The 16,726-nt window shown below is 39.0% G+C and overlaps 1 long non-coding RNA gene across 1 annotated transcript; it reads right to left on the bottom strand.

The window, feature by feature from the left end:
* Nucleotides 1-14,022: 14,022 nt before the first annotated feature.
* On the bottom strand, nucleotides 14,023-15,198 carry LOC145555003 (uncharacterized). Its single transcript, XR_014091038.1, has 3 exons — nucleotides 15,121-15,198; nucleotides 14,595-14,947; nucleotides 14,023-14,516 (listed from the first exon to the last, which is right to left on the bottom strand). It is a non-coding gene; the product is annotated as an uncharacterized LOC145555003 (long non-coding RNA).
* Nucleotides 15,199-16,726: the final 1,528 nt, after the last annotated feature.

Raw genomic sequence — 16,726 nt, 5'->3', positions numbered from 1 at the left:
AAAGTTTCAAACCTTTTCAGTACCACACAAAACAAGACAAAAGCAATAATAAACAAAAAATACCGTTTCAATTCACTATTATACGATATTTGATTGATTGATTGGTTGGTTTATTACTACTATTTACAATGTCTTGTAATAGTACAGCAAGAACAAGGTAAACTAAAAGATAACAAAATGTTCTGTTTGTGAAATATCTGTCTCACACTCTAAACCTGACTGGTGGATAAAAACAGATATTCTTGTGAGAATCCCCTTGTGTGACTCTGGGGATTCATTCACACCAGCCCTGTTTAGTTTGCTTTAATCCAACTTTAGCCTGTTTGCCTACAGAATCTGGTTCATTTGGGGAGGTGTGAACTCTACTGCAAACCACAAAAGAAAACTCTTTTCCACCTGCAAACCGAGCAGGAAAAGCAGGAAGGGAACTGTTTATATTTACCCAGGGCATTCTGGGTAAATACAAACAAAACAAGTATGAGAGTCTAGCGCTAGCAGGGGAAATAATTCATAATATTTTACCAAAGACAAAAGAGAAGCCCTACAGCTGCTACAATGTAACTCCATTACAGTTTTGTTTATATTTTGTGAAGAAGGAAGATGCGCTCAGAGGAATTCATGTTAGTTCCTTCAGGAGGTCTTGGTATAGCGCCACCACAGGCGACAGGGGGAACAAGTTTTTCAAAGGGTGTGGGTTTGACAGGACAGTGTGAAAATGAACAGCACCAGTAGAAAATGGAAAAGATTTTGCAGTTTTGGTTCCGAATAGAACTGAGACTAATGGACTATCAGGTGTGAAAACATCCTGAGTGAAACATGAGCTAAAATGGTATAAATAATATTATGTGTTTGGTCTAAGCAATCACAAAGAGACATTCCAGGTTCTTGAGTCAATGTGATGTTCAAGTGATCAGTTTTAGTTACTGTCTCCAGTTGCATAATCAACTTGTAGCCGTTTCTGGTTGTGAACAATAAACAAAAAGTAAGTCATTAGTTGTCTCTCTGCCATTTAGAAAAACTCAACATGAAAACAACCATTTACAATATTTAAATAATTGGGATTTATTATACAAACACAGTGCGCTGCTGCCTGTTAGCTTAGGTTGAAGGACAACATTAAAGACTGCTGGCTTCAACACACCTTGGAGCAACAATGAAGAAACACACACCTCTAAAAACCCACACACACAGAGACAGGTGGCATCTGGTTGGAAGCTGCCATGTGACATAAGGTTGAAAAGTTCAGGCAGTACTCTTCTGACCCTTCTCTCACACACAAGGGAGCTAACAAGATACACTGATGACCACAGACTCAAGCTAGCAAACACGACCACAGCCGACTCAGACGCACAAACATACTGGTTCATTATAGGACTGCTGGCAGGTCCATGGCCACATACACACCAACGCAATTTGTATTATCTGCTTAGGCACGCTTGAGCACACAGGGACATCCGTTAGATGTCTGTCAGGTATCCCTAAAGGAAAAGTCTGCAGGCGTATGCTCCAAAAGAGATTGATTGGATGAAAGGAGGAAAGATGTGTGTGACATAAAAGATCACAAAAAAGAGATGGCGAGACTTGGAAAGACGAGAAACATCCATCCATCCATCCATCCATTTTCTTGCACCCTTGTCCCTTAGTGGGGTCGGGAGGGTTGCTGGTGCCCATCTCCAGCTAACGTTCTGGGCGAGAGGCGGGGTTACCCTGGACAGGTCGCCAGTCTGTCGCAGGGCAACAGACGAGAAACAGTGCAGGAAAACCAAGAAGAGATTGGATACATCTGATGTCTGTGGTCCTATAAACAGAAACACACAAAGGCCAGCTGAGCAGTCCCCGAATTCTCATTACGGCCGATAGATAGATGCATACAAGGACAGATGGGTAGATGGATGTATAAAAACTGATGGGGGTTAAGAAGTAAAAATACAGAGGAAAGGGAGGAGAGGGGAAGCGAGAAAGACTCTCACAGATTGTTAATAGAAAGGCAAGAGGGAAGTTAACAAGACAGGAGTGTAGGAGTTGCAGGTAGGATCAGAGGACGATGGAAGGAGGGATGAGACGATGCTGTAAGCCTGTGTTGAGAGCTATATTAGAGCAGGGTGGCTGGCTATACAGCAGAGGAAATTGATGTGTGCGTGCGCGTGTATCAGTCTGGTCGTGGAAATTGGTGTCAGCAGGACCCCAAATGGCTGTTTTCCTCCTTGACAGAAGATAAGAAGGAACCATGTATATGTGTGTGTATATATTTATAAATCAACATAATTGCTGGAAAGACTAAGAGAAGGAGAGAAATGAGGAAAGAAACCATCAGGGGACGAAAAAGAGAAGGCAGAGGTAGGAAGTGGAAGAGTGAAATGAGAATGTGATAAGAAGAGGAATGTTTTACATTTCAACAGAGTTGGCTATTGAGATGAGAAACCCTGTGATTAGATATTTGATCACAGTGAAGTACAAACAAACCACAAAATGGTGAAAAATTAAAGATTAAGGGTCCGTGCATCTGAATAGTACAAACCATCTTCAATAAGAACACACCTCATTCAAAGAGTAAGCTTTCAAAAACAGTAGCTTGCAGCAGTATGAAACCCTACTCTTTAGGCATAAGCTTGGGGAGTTATTTGATGCAAGAGTTAGAAAAATTGGAGTTGTTGGACAATGTTGGATTTACTCTTCCCCTCCACCAGGGGGCTCTACAGTTTATTTCACACGGAGTCAAAGTGACTTTACAGCAAACTTATGTCACCATTGGCTGAAGCAAGCAAGCTAAATTGACTGTTAAAGTATTTCTTATGTTTTGAGTATTGCCCAATGTTACAAGTTGATGCTGAACACTATTTAGAAATATGTTTTTTGTTCTACCTGGGGGTTTTGGCAAATTAGCTTCATAGTGTAAGGACACTTCTTATACTTACACTTCTTGGAACAGCAACTGTTTCCCGGGTTCTTCACCAGTCAAAGCTTTATGGAGAATGAGAAAGCTGTTGTTGAAGCTTGTATCAAGGGTCCGCTAGAGTCAGCCAATGGGGTGTGAGTGGCTCCATAGTCAAATGGAAAAAAATTCTTTGGTCTGATGATCTGAAGACAACGATGGGGATATTCTTGAGTGTCCCAGTCAAAGCCCAGACCTCAATCCCATAGAAAATGTGGCTGGACTTGAAAAGGGCTGATTCCCACTAACCTGACAAAGTTTAAACAGTTGAAAACTGCAGGATCCAAATGTGCAGCTTGACTAAGAGCAATCCACACAAAGTGCTGTGATTACAGTCAACGGAGTATATTAAATACTGACTTGAAGGGACTGAATATTTATGCATTCACTTATGTTATAGTAAACATTTTATTTATGATTATTTGGTAGAAGTTTTAAAAAAAAAATTATGATTGATTTGGAAAACTGGCAAACAAAGGTAAAAATAAAAAAATCCAAGGGAGTGAATACTTTTATAGGTACTGTATGTAAACTTTGAATTGTTGCTTAAGTTTCTTAACTGGAAAACAGAGTTTGTCTTTTAGTGGTACTGTACCTCAAACATAAAAGCAACATTTTTTCTTTCAAACAGAGGCTTGTTGGGAGGGCTGAAAGGAAACCACTTTCCAAGCAGTGTTTTCATTTGACATCTGTTGTGAAACCCAGATATCTATTCTGAATTGATGTTGTCCCAGATACCTTTTATCACCTGGGATAAAAACAACACACACCCACACACGCACGCACACACACGCACACACACACACACACACACGCACACGCACGCACACACACACACACACACACACAACACACACACACACACAACACACACACACACACACACACACACACACACAAAAATCAAATGTCCATTTTTACAAACGTAAGGCACAAAAGGGAAAGTGGAAAACTGGCACTTTCCTTGTCTTTTAGAGGTGGGTAGATTCTCCTTCACACTCTAACAGGTTCTGAAGGACTTACACGTAAAGTGGAGGGAGACATTCACAGGCCAGCAGGGTTTCTCACAAAGAGGGATGCTGGGGAAACGTGGGTAACTTTTAAGAGAACTGAAATATCACAACCTTCTCACCAAACATACAGTCTTCTTTCTCTTGGTGGAGTGTGTCTCTACCTCTCAAGCTTGGGTACTCCACCAGATACCTGGGAGCTTGAGGGTTCTTTTCAGTATCTTAGTTGTTCCTAGGACTGTGGTCTTGTGGACTAGCATGTTTGATGTTTGAGATGTTGTATGTTGCCTCTTTGGACAGCCTGCATCTTGCCTGGTATGGTAGATCGGGACTTCAAATCCTCTGTTGCTCAAGGCCTACTCCTATGGTGCTATGATCAGTGCTTCAGTGCTGTCTTTTAGTCCGCCTGCGTCTAACCATTGGTAAGATTTGGTCTGTGGTAGACCACATGCAGGATTGCTTCCTTCTGTGAAGGGTTATTTGACTCCTCTTCGAGTTTCCATTGTGTGAAACATCCACTGAGCCCTTCATCCTTTAGGCTCATCTTCTTGATGTATTCTTGGAGGTTGGACATCTTGGCTTTGATGCTTGCATGGACCATGTCCGGGCCTGATGCTCTCCAATTCTTCATACTCGAGACTCTTCATCAGATATCTGCCATAATGATGTTCACTTTTCACTCCATTTTTTGGTTTTAATTTTTCACCATTCACTTTTCCAGTATTATACAGGCTGTGGGCTTTGCGGGTTGGCTTGTGAGTTACAACCGTTGAACTGGGAATATTATTGAGCTGGTTCTATGGAGAACAGCTTGGTTATTTGTCTGGCTTCTATCTCCTTCAGTCGGGTAGCCAAGGCTTGGAGTCTTTGTTTGGCAGGTTTGGGAAATGATCGATGCTGTTGCATTGCAGAAAGAAAGAAGCTCCATCGCAGTGCAAACCACTTGAATATTGCTGCTTTTGTGTCTATCAATGGTATGGATTTTAAAATATGTTGATGTCTATTTTATTTCAGGAGCCGTAGTAGCTAAAGCCAGCCAACAGAAAGAGTCTGGAGCTAGTCAGTCCATAGTAACATGCATAACACTTCTTCCCTGATCAAAACACACCTGTGCAGAGGATTTGTGGCTCATTTATTCAATATTCTCCTTGTCAGGGCTTTTACTCCAAGTTCTCTGCCAGTATGCATGGGTAGTTCCCTTGGTACTCCCTCATCCCTCCTACTGTCCAAAACTATGACTGCTAGGTAAGCTGAGTTCTCCAACTGTTTGCTTGCGTGGTTGTCTGTCTGACCTGCCATCCCACACAACGATGGCTGGAGATATCTAACCACCCGCCACCCCCCAGGTCAGAAGTGAGAACATATGGATGTATGCATTGAAACAACGACATCCTGTAACTTTGCCACTGAAATCAGGTTTATTCCTCAGTAGATTTGTGTTTTGTTAAAATATATGCCATTTGATATGATACCAACATTACTTTTCAACTTCATTTTGCTTTTGTTTCACTTTACATTTGGTTATGTTCAGTAGTTAAGTATTTGTTTTTTGGACAGGTGTCCTTTGAAAAATGTTCTACTTTTAATTACAATTTTACCCTTTTGCAGACTTCTTTTGCTCTTTATTTATTCAAGAAATGCTGTTGCTGTTGTATTAAAATTCTTTACATTAAACTAAGAGAAACAGGGGTTTTGTCTGATGGCTTCAGGCAATTCTGTTTTTATCTGGAAAAACAAGCTGGGAACATCATTTCAAATTTAATGGAAGGATCTTTATGAATACAGACCGAGGTGAGTCTTAAAGAGAAAGAGCTGAATTCATACAGAGCAGGATGGTAGTAAGCTGAAGGTGGGGTGGTGGAAGGGGGCAGCGTTACCTCCATGAGCAGTTTGTCTTCAGATGAACACAAATGCATTTTTGTATGCATGAAGGCAGACATGTAGAGGCAGACTGAGGCACGGCATGGAAATGGACTTTTATATGCTGGATGGCTGATATATCTCCAGAAAGACTGAGCAGCAGGCAGCAGGTCAGACTGCGAAGGAACATGACTCTGCATACAAATAATCTGAAAAAAGAAAGATTCTGGGTTGTGGTTTATAGCTTGGTGGATGCATTTGTCATACAATTAAATAAACACATTCAACATTCCAGCACTAATGTTACCGTGGAGTTTGGCTTTGCAGCTGGAACACAAGCCGGAAGCCGTCTGTTACTTTGGTTTCTCTGCAAACGGTGTCATAACCCGATCTGCCTCCGCTGACATACCAGTTAATTAAATCCAATCAGTTTCTCATGCAAAGTGTTTTGTTTTGATCATTTACATTCAGACAACACATTTGTATGCTGGTTCAAGCTCATGAGAGATGAGCTGCATACTATAAAGTCCTCCAGCATCTCACTTTATTTCTGAAAAACATATGAAATGGTTTCAGTCATGCAACGATAAATCCTCACCAAGCCTAAGCTTACCTTCTATTTGTTGTGGCAAATTGGTCTTATTGATTTGTAATCACTTTTTACTTTGAGGTGATCATATGGGTCATCTCCACTCTGTCAAACTGTCATAAGGTGAAGTGGTGAGGGAGAACGCAGGGAGGACCCAGGATGGTGATGAATTTAATGTTAATGTCCAGGTACAGAACAACGGGGAGCACAAAGAACACAGGGAAACAGACTGGTGCACACGACAGGATCCGACAAGGAACACAGACAACAGGTGAGACTAAATACACTGGGAGGGTAATGACAGGACCTGGGAGGACAGGACAGAGACTCACAGGGAAACGGGACTAAACAGAAAATCTCAAAATAACTACACAGAAAAACACGGATCACAACACAAACTATACTAGGTGAAAGTCATTTCATGCTTTATACAGGGAAGTAGAAATGAAGAAGAAATGCAATTTTAAAAAAGTTTTTTAAACATTTCAGTATAGAAAGAGGAAGAAAATATTTTTTATTTACACTTCTGACACAAAAGAGGTACGCATCAAGCCACCAGCTGTGAAAGGAATCACATTAGATGCGTCTCATTAGCAAGGGTAATTGCATCTCCCAACGCCCTCAAATAATCTAATAATAATCAAATAATCTATAGGAATGAGATGAAGGCTTTGTTATGGCCACAACAAAACACTGATGCCCTTTTCTATTTGGAAGATCAATTTTATTCCCATGCTTCTACTTCCTGGTTGATGTCTTGAGATGTAACTTTAATATTCCTGCATAACATTTTTTTTTCCTCTTGATGTCTTTCATTGTCTGAATTCGTTGCAGCAAAACAGTCAGTCAACATGCTGCTGCCACCTCTGTACTCTGCAGATGTCATGATGTTCTCAGGCTTATAACCTTCATCAGGCCTCGAAACACGTGTCTAAAAATAAACACCTCTGTACCAATATGCTGTTTTTAAAGGAAAGAGTGATGGCTTCCTCTCTGAGTGGCCCTTCAGTCCATGTGGTCACAGGACGCCTCTGACTGAATTTAGATTTTTACTTTTATTCTGTACTTAATTTGCACAGTTTATACCAAAACATTTCTTATTTCTGGACCACAGAACTTGACTCATTTACACAGAGTGACGGCTGATCATGTTTGTCCTTCAAACAGGCGGACATGGCATCTGGTACAGTCAGTATTTCTTTTTCTGCTGTCTTGCCTGATGTGAAACATTTAAGTGTGACAAAAAAGCGTAACCACAACAAATTGGTATTGGGGCAAATACTTTATCACAACACCGTGGTGTTCTTGTCTTTATTTGAAATTTTATAGATCTAAATCAATAATCAAGCTTCAACTCAACAACCAAGAAATTAAACAAACAACTTAGTGAGAGAAGGTGACAGAGGGTCAGGTGTGTGTGTGTGTGTGTGTGTGTGTGTGTGGGTGTGTGGGTGTGTGTGTGTGTGGGTGTGTGTGTGCGTGTGTGTGTGTGTGTGCGCGTAGGACAGCAATGACAGTACATGCTGACTGACCAGCGGGCTAAAGAGAGAGATTGGGAAGAGGAAAGATTAGAGGAGGTGAGAAGGAGGAAGGTTTCCAGGATTTGCTGTAAGTGGGTCACGTAACAGCACAAACTGTCAGGAGGTGGTCAAGGTAAAAGGACAGGTGTGAAAAATGAGAAAGAAAGTAGGGGTTTGAAGTGACATACAGGGGTTTTCATGTCTCCCTGAGAAGGTTATAGGAGGAAAGGGGAGAGGCTGATGGAAAATATCTTGAGGGGTGAAAGTATAGGGAGGCAGAAAGGTGACAGGAATAGTTTTAGGGTGACGAGTGAAAAAGGTTGTGAGAGTGCGTGTGTGAGTGAGGGAGAAAATGACAGGAAAGGGGATATTGCTGTGAGATGGAGACATATAGGAAGAAGTCAAAGGGAAGAAGGCAGACAACAAAAGAATCGCAGGTGGGAAATTATCAGGCGAGAGGGAGGAAAGGTCACCGGTAAAGGTCAGTGGAAGAAAGGGATGGGGAAAAGGAAGTGATAATGCTAAAAAAAATGGAAGTGAAAAAAGGAGGAGATGAGGGATGCTCGAGCTCCAACTGTGTCACTGCTAACCCCAGGTGATGTCCATTTCTCCCTGAACTACGTGGTAGACTTGTATGTATGTGTGTGTGTGTGTTTTCTCCTTTGTGTAAGTCGGTGAGCGAGCAAGGAGCAACTCCAAGGAAGGAAGGAAGGAAGGAAGAAAGGAAGGAAGGCCTCCCATGATTTCTGCCCTATTGTATCAGTGCTGGTTTTCAGGCAGAGCACAGCTTGCAGGCCGCGGCTCTGAGTGACGGGTCTCCAGAGCAGCGTTTGCACCCAGCTGCCTGTCAGTCTCTGTTATCTCTCCCAACCAACTACAAAGAAAGAGGGAAGAGTTTTTATGCAGTGATGCATGCCTCTTTTGAAGCATGCATTTTCCTTTCTTCTGCTTTCCATTCCCCGCATCAAAGAAATGAAATGCAGGACATCTACAGATTATCTTATCGCCCCAGACAGGGGAGCAAACAGCAAGCAGATGCAGCTCAGCAGATCAGTAAAACATGGGACTTTAACTCACTTTTTTTAAAGTCTTGCTCACATAATATCACCCGGAACATTGAATCATCTTTGCAGGTTACCCCGAAACCGAACATGTCAGAGGAAGACAAAATGTTCCTCAATCCTGTTATGCTGTTTTACAGTTTGGGGAAATAAAAAGTTAACTGATTTCCTATGCAGCCCAAGTCTAAAGCAGACTGAAAGTCATCTAGATATTCTTTCTGTTGGGAATTTTTTGTGTTATCATTTTTACATTTATATATCATCCATTTATTGTTACTTTAGATTATTAATCAGTCTTATATTAATCAGTAGTGACGTGATTTTCTTGTCTGTGCTAAAACCTTTTTGATAGCTGTGTTGAATACTTTTGACACCAAGTGTCTGTGTTCCTGAGAACTGACTGTTCCCTCCACCCCTGGGAGAAATCGCTCTCCAGGGAAAGGACTAGATGACCTGTGTGTGTAGACAGAGCTGCCATCCGTCTTTGCTGTTTATCTTTTCACACTCTGGTTTTCCTAAATAAAAGTCCTGCTCCAGCAGAGAGAGGGCAGAACGCTCTGTGAACGGCTTGGTGGAGCAGTTTGCTGAGTCTTCTCCTTTTGCAAAAGTTCGGCCATAAAACTCATATACGTTGTCTGTGGTTCTTTATGTAGGTTCAGAAAAATACCCATCACTTTCATTTTCTAATAATTGCACTAACAGTTGTTGAGCCTCTCCAAGCTGTTGTTCTGTGCCAGCCTTGTTGTCCCTGGTGTCCGAAGGCAGCTTCTTCTTTTATGGCAGTTGGCAAGCAACCTTCTGATGAGCTTCACTGCCATCTACTGGAATGGAATGTGGATCGGGATGCTACATATATTCTCCCACAAAAAATAAATAAAGGAAATAAAATTCATTAGAGAGCAAAAATATTCATCCTAAGGCATCTCTATGGTCTAAGTAAGTGTATGTGCCTTTTTATTCAGTGGATATAAACTTATAGTTTTAGTTGGCCAAAATGTCCAAATTAATTGTTTCACAATGTAGTTTTTCTGGATTTTTTTTCAAATTTAGATTCAGTCTCCTACAGATGAGGTATATCTATACGGACCTCTGCATTATTTGTATGAAGGAATACTTTTTAAACAATCTGTATAAATACTTTACTCCCCACTGCAAATAATTAACACGACAGACAAAGGCTCAAGAGATAAGTACTTTTTTATTATTATTTTAGGAAAATAATGTCCACAGCCTCACCAACAAATTGCTTCAGAAAAAAAAGAAACAGCGCAAACTGCATTAAGTCACTGTCAGTACTACAGCAACAGGCAACTGGAGTTGGGTTCAATTTGGGCCTTTTTACATTAAAACATAATTTCAATCTCATAGCAAAAACATCAGTAAGATTCAAACATTACATTAACATGCTTTCAAAAATGAAAAAAACAAAAAAAACAACATAAAATTGGATTACATCAAATTATATGAAAAATGGCAGCTTTAATTCTCAGGGAATTTTAGTTGTCTTTTGCTTAGTAATGCTTAATGGGAACTTTATAATTTTCAATAACAAATAACTCTTTTGATTGGTTAAAAGTTAAACACATAAAGTGTTCTCACAAATTTTAAAACTCAACTACTTAAAAAAAAAATGTAACCAGCATAGTGATTCCACAGTAAACTGTTCAAATAATGAGGATAAACGCAATCTAGACTCTCGCATTACTTGGGAAAACCTGCTGAAGCAAAAGGACAATTGATTTGTTTATTTATTCTTTGAAAGATGATATAGGAGGTATGGAGATTTGTAGAAGAGGACAGTAAACTTTTAAATTTGATTGTTTAACATAATCCTTCAGAGTAAGAAGACGCCTGAGGAATGAAGAGGTGCACAAGTACTGACTTCCAAGAACGAGGGTTTTGTGCAGAGCGCAAGGATGTGAAAGACTTAGGATGAAAACGAACCCGTTACAACCAACCAGACGAAACAAGACTCCAGGAAGTGGCAGAAATTACAAAACCGAAGGATTGACAAAAAATACAAGAAAACATTACTTTTGAATTTTGAAGCCTGCTTTGCTAAGCAAACAAATATGTTTTGTACATTTCAGATAAGATTTCTATATTTCTTCAGCTGCATTCCCAACCAGCTCACATCACCTGCACTTGAACAGCTTGTTACACAACTGAGATCATGAGTATGTATGCAATTCATTTGACGATTTCTCATGAAAATGGTAAAAAAATAAAAATAAAATAAATAAATCAAACATGGCTGTATGTGATTAAAACTTTGATGTCAAATGCTAGAGTGTGAACACTCACACTCACAAAGCACCACAGCCAGAACTGAAAGTGAATCCTGCTCCGGTGTGATGTTGTCTTTTTAATAAAGCTGTTGTAGAAAAGTCCCTTGAGCAAACACCCACTCAGAGAGCTCCAGCCCACAGTGTGAAGTGCGCCCTATTAGGATGAGCCAATATGTTCCTCACTAACTGCTCAAAAAGAAAAGGATAGAGAAAAAAAAAATCATATAGCAGCAGAGCTATCACAGACCCATAGGTGCATATACATTCAGAGATCTCACACCAATGACCAAATGCATGAATGACCCTTAACCCTCTGTTCCCCTGCGCTCCCTCACAGCTGAATGCAGGATTTTTTTATTTTTTTTAATAAAGCAGCTTTAAAGCACCACGGGTACCAGAGGCCCTCAGGTAAACAGCTAATGAAATCTCTCTCTCCCTCACGGACTAAATCATCCAAATAGCAACCGGCACCTCCGGCACAGAGGCAGACGGATGGCAGGAAACCAGGAAGAGACGAGAGAAGGGAGGGAAAGAGAGAGAAAGACAGAGAGAGAGAGAGAGAGACAGAGGCAGAGAGAGAGAGATGGTAAGAGAGGGACCAGTAAGAGGGAAAATACTGTACAGAGAATGACTTCAGGATACAGAAAGATAAATAAGACTGTGTACAAAACTGCACAATGGAACTGGAAATTGTACACATCTGAGCATCTTGAGTGCAATAAATCACTACATTAACAAACTTGGCCCTTGAGACAGCAGCAAGCACCTGACAGCTGTTATACATCCAGCTTTTGAGGTGAAGAAGAGCTCCTTCCACTTGATGCTGTTATCTACAGCTTAACTGCAGGAACCACTCTGTATTCTCACAAGTACGTAAGCCTGTTAAATAACAAGGGAAATGTCACTTCAGATTTGTCATGACTGTTTAGGCTTACGTCCTATTCTAATTTTGGTGAAATAAGATTTTTATTACTCACCACTGTTCGTGCCAAACACTGTATTCAAAAACAAGGTGTTATTAGGCTCAAGAAGCATTGGTGACTTACATCAGCTAAAGATTGCAACACGGAAAGTATTTAGACATCTTAAACATTTCAACATTGTGTTACATTGTTAAAATGTAACACGATGTTACAAGTCAACACTTAAATGTTGAAATGTAACATTCAACATTTCAGCCTTCGCTGCAGAGGGATTATACGATTGGGATTTAACATGAAACACCATGTTAAATCCCACAGTGTTTAGTGGGAACACCATGGGATTCAAAGTGACCACTTCAAAGTGGTCAAGGAAAAGGATGAGTTTAAAACAAATATATGTTGTAATAATTTGAGAGCCAGCTGATTTTGTTTAAATATAGACACATTTTCAGTTAGATTTAGGTCTGGACTTGACTGGGCCATTCTAACACATAAATATTCTAGAATATAAACCAGGGGTTTTCAAACTGTAGCAAGCTAGCTAGTCACTACTAGCTAACTAGTAATACCTATTACTTTTAAAGAGCTAAAAGTAATAACTTTTAATAAAAGTAATATGTTTTACCTAACTATAAGTTGTTACTTTCATTTAGTGAACTATGAACATGAATAATTGAGTTTCATTCTGTGTGAGCTGAAATTAGAACTAGTTCTAAGGAAGGCTAAACTTTTTAAATCTGTATTAAGGCCCCAACATACTCGGGTGTACTTCTGTCCACAGAGGTCCGCACGGACCACGTTCAGACACAAAGCGGACACCCGCCAGACATGTCCACGCAAGAATACATTTTTATGACCGCATAGCGTACTCAGTGTAAACTACCCGGCGGAAACAGTGTTCACATCAAACTGGCTTTCGTGTGACACTGGGCTGACAAATTTGAGAGTAGAGGTTACATGATTTAATATTGTTTTAAAGTTGACATCAACATGATAGTCGATATAGAGTTGTGGTGATGTCATAGAAACTTAAGTAAAAATGCTTCACAGCAACAGGCTTTATTAGCTATATTCACGCAAATATTGACATTGTGTATTATGTAGAATTATAAGAACAAAAAACAAGACAAAATCCCAGACATCTTTATCAGCAGCGGAGCAGAGAGGTGGAGTTGAGTCTGACCTTTTTTTTTCTTTTCCAAACGACAATAATCGGGTAAGCTCGGTTTGCTACACAAACTATTACACCAACCACAATTGTGCTTTTGGAACAATAAACTAAGTTTATTATGAACGGATCCCGTTTGATTACAGTTAAATCCTGCGCAGCCTCCTGCTGCTCCTCAGCTCCGATCTGCAGTAGGATGCTCCCAAGTAAAAAAAAAGTATGCTTTAGTGTACTAAATTTGAACATACTTTAGCATATTTTGATTGATGTACTTAAACTGTACTATTTTGGAACAGCTTTTTTGTGCTTAGTATACTTTAGTAGTCTTTAAATAGTATTAAATTACAACTTTTAGTATAGTCAGTATACTTCAACGTACTTTTTTGGAACAACTTCAAGTAGTACTTAGTATACTTTAAGTACACTTTTTATGCAGTATTCAAGAAAAATATTCCAAAATATTCCATATTGAGTGTACAAATTCTATCATAGAATTATATTAAAAATATACTTTTGATATACTTTAAATATGTTTTCGATATACTACTATTATATTAGTAATGTATTTAAATTACACTTAATTTTTATTTTTGATTTACTGCTATTTTTAATAAAGTACAATTTTAATTACTCATAAAAGTCTGTATTCCTATTTTCCTATTTTGTACATGACATGCATAACTACACTACAGTACTTACATTGTTTTAGGCTAAAATTACATGGAAAGATTAATTACACAAGATGTTCAAGGAAATTCAAATATTTTGTTTTATTACCGACATTTTAAAATTGTCCAATTTTACTCACAACTTTATGAACTTTACATAAATTATCAGTTTACACATCAAAAGTGAACACATGAACATGAAAATTTAAGTGTGACAATAAAACATGGAAGTTATTACTTTAAAGAACAAAAATTATAATTACATTGTGCTTTCAATATATTACCATTTTGGTAACACTTTATTTGATGGGGTGTGCATGAGACTGACATGACACTGTCATATACATAACATAAAACCTTTCATCCAACTTTTAAAGCAAATTCTCATTAAAATTGTCATTATTTACTGAATGACACTTCATGACACTGTTGTTATGTTAATAACATGAGTGAGGATCAACGACAGAACATTTCCATTCACTGCACCTTACAGAAACCTACAAAAAAGAACAATAGAGCAATTATTTGTATTTTAAAGAGAACAGAAAAATGGCAAATAAAAAGATAATACTTACAATTTCAAGACGTTGTGGACTCGCCATGTATGTGACATCATCAGAACTGATGATGATTGGGACCGGATGCCTGGGGTGGAAAAACATTTCTGGGTTTCTTCTTTGCCTGTTAATGTTAGAAGTAGAAAAAAAATAGTCAGCAATGTCATAGAATCAGTTGATGTTGGCATTAACTATGAAGCTGTTTTAAGTGTAGACTTAAGGAGACAAACTACCTTAAAATATTTCCATCCATGATCTGAACATACTGATCCTTGTAGGGTGGTGAGGGGGGCTGGTGGTGCCCATCTCCAGCAGCCATCAGATGAGAGGCAGGGTTCACCTTGGACAGGTCACCAGTCCATCACAGGGCCCTGAAAGTCAACAAATTAAAAAAAGAAAGATAAATATTAGATTAACAAGAAGAGAAAAAATTTTTCCAGTTACCTTTAAATCAAATCATGTTTATTAAGTACTTAGTGTTGGTAACACAGCAGTTTTTGTTGTTGAAAATGTAGCTAGCTCCTCATTTAAAAAACAAACTTACATCATGAAGACGATGTGAAGGTTCATCCTCAGAGCTGGTTGGTGATCTGGTGGAGTCAGAACTTCTCCTGAGACAGAAAGTATTGAGTTTCCTGACACCTGATTTCTCTGGCTTCATATTTCATCTTCATTTGCTTAGACTGAGAACATATGTTGAAGATAATATCATGGATGAACGAGTTAGAACAACAACAACCTCACAATATCAAAGTCTCTTTGTCTTATGGAGCTTAATTAAAACCAGGTTAGTTTATGAATTAAAGTATAAGTTGCAACAAACAACCTCCATGCAGTTATAACATAAAGCTGAATGATTGCTATAGTAATAATCATACAAGTCACAATAAAATTGATAAAATAATTATTTATGAAACCAACGTAAGTTATATGTCTTTACTGCACTGTTTATAATTAAACAAAGATAATTAATAAACAAACTTATCATGAGCTAGCAACACTTAGCATCCTTCATCCCTTCTGTTCCTTTCATGACACACATTTCATTTCCATCAGTTGTTGTCCCGTTGTGTTGTCGTCTAACTTGGACTAGGACGTCACCAGCTTGAATTGACCAAAATTAGTAACTATTGTCAAGGCCCTCTCTACTTTTAAGGCAATATTATGCGAGTAAAAATGGCGAATTTGAACAGCGTCTGTTATCTTCATAGACATACTATAAGAGTAGACCCTGCATTGGTTGCTCCGGCGCAGGAAATACGGCGGCCATCTTGGAGCGGTATACCCTCCTACTTTGCTCAATCAAAACAGCAGAAGATGCCAAAGCACTGCGGGATATTGTTGTTCGGATTGATGGACTATTGATGTGAGGCTCCACAGACAACATTTCACAAGTAAGATGGACATATTATTGTGTATATTTTGTGATTAGAATATTACTTTGCTGTATTTATGTCCACCGGCAAGATGCCATCTAATATTAGACTAACTAAGATTCCGTAAATAAAAAAAAATTATTATTCTCTAACATTGACTTAGATCATCTGACACAAGAGCCTACATTAGAAATTAAACATTTATTATAAAACTTTTATTACGTGTTATAACATTCACCAGCAAAGTTTACACAGGTGGTAAAGACTATTATTTATATGTAATTCTTTCACTCTGTCAAAAGTAAGATACATCCCAAATCTTCCGTTTTTGTTTTAAAGGTTTCCTAAAGACACGATGTGAGGAAGAAGAAGGAGAATCTATAAAGAGAGACGGATTTTGGACTCAATCTCAGCTGCTGAATCTCTCTGAAGCTAGAACTTATCGGCTGAAAAACATATATATCTATATATATATGTATGTGTATACATACATACATACATACATACATACATACATACATACATACATACATACATACATACATACATACATACATACATGCATGCATGCATGCATGCATGCACGCACGCACGCACGCACGCACGCACGCACGCACGCACGCACGCACGCACGCACGCACGCACACACACACACACACACACACACACACACACACACACATACATACATACATACAGTGGGGAGAACAAGTATTTGATACACTGTTGATTTTTCAGGTTTCCCACTTGCAAAGCATGTAGAAGACTAATTTT

This window comes from Poecilia reticulata, chromosome 15 (assembly GCF_904066995.2).
Source record: "Poecilia reticulata chromosome 15, P_reticulata-male-v2, whole genome shotgun sequence".
Taxonomy (NCBI): domain Eukaryota; kingdom Metazoa; phylum Chordata; class Actinopteri; order Cyprinodontiformes; family Poeciliidae; genus Poecilia; species Poecilia reticulata.
Note: the sequence above shows the minus strand (reverse complement) of the source record. Positions and strands in the feature narration are given on the sequence as shown.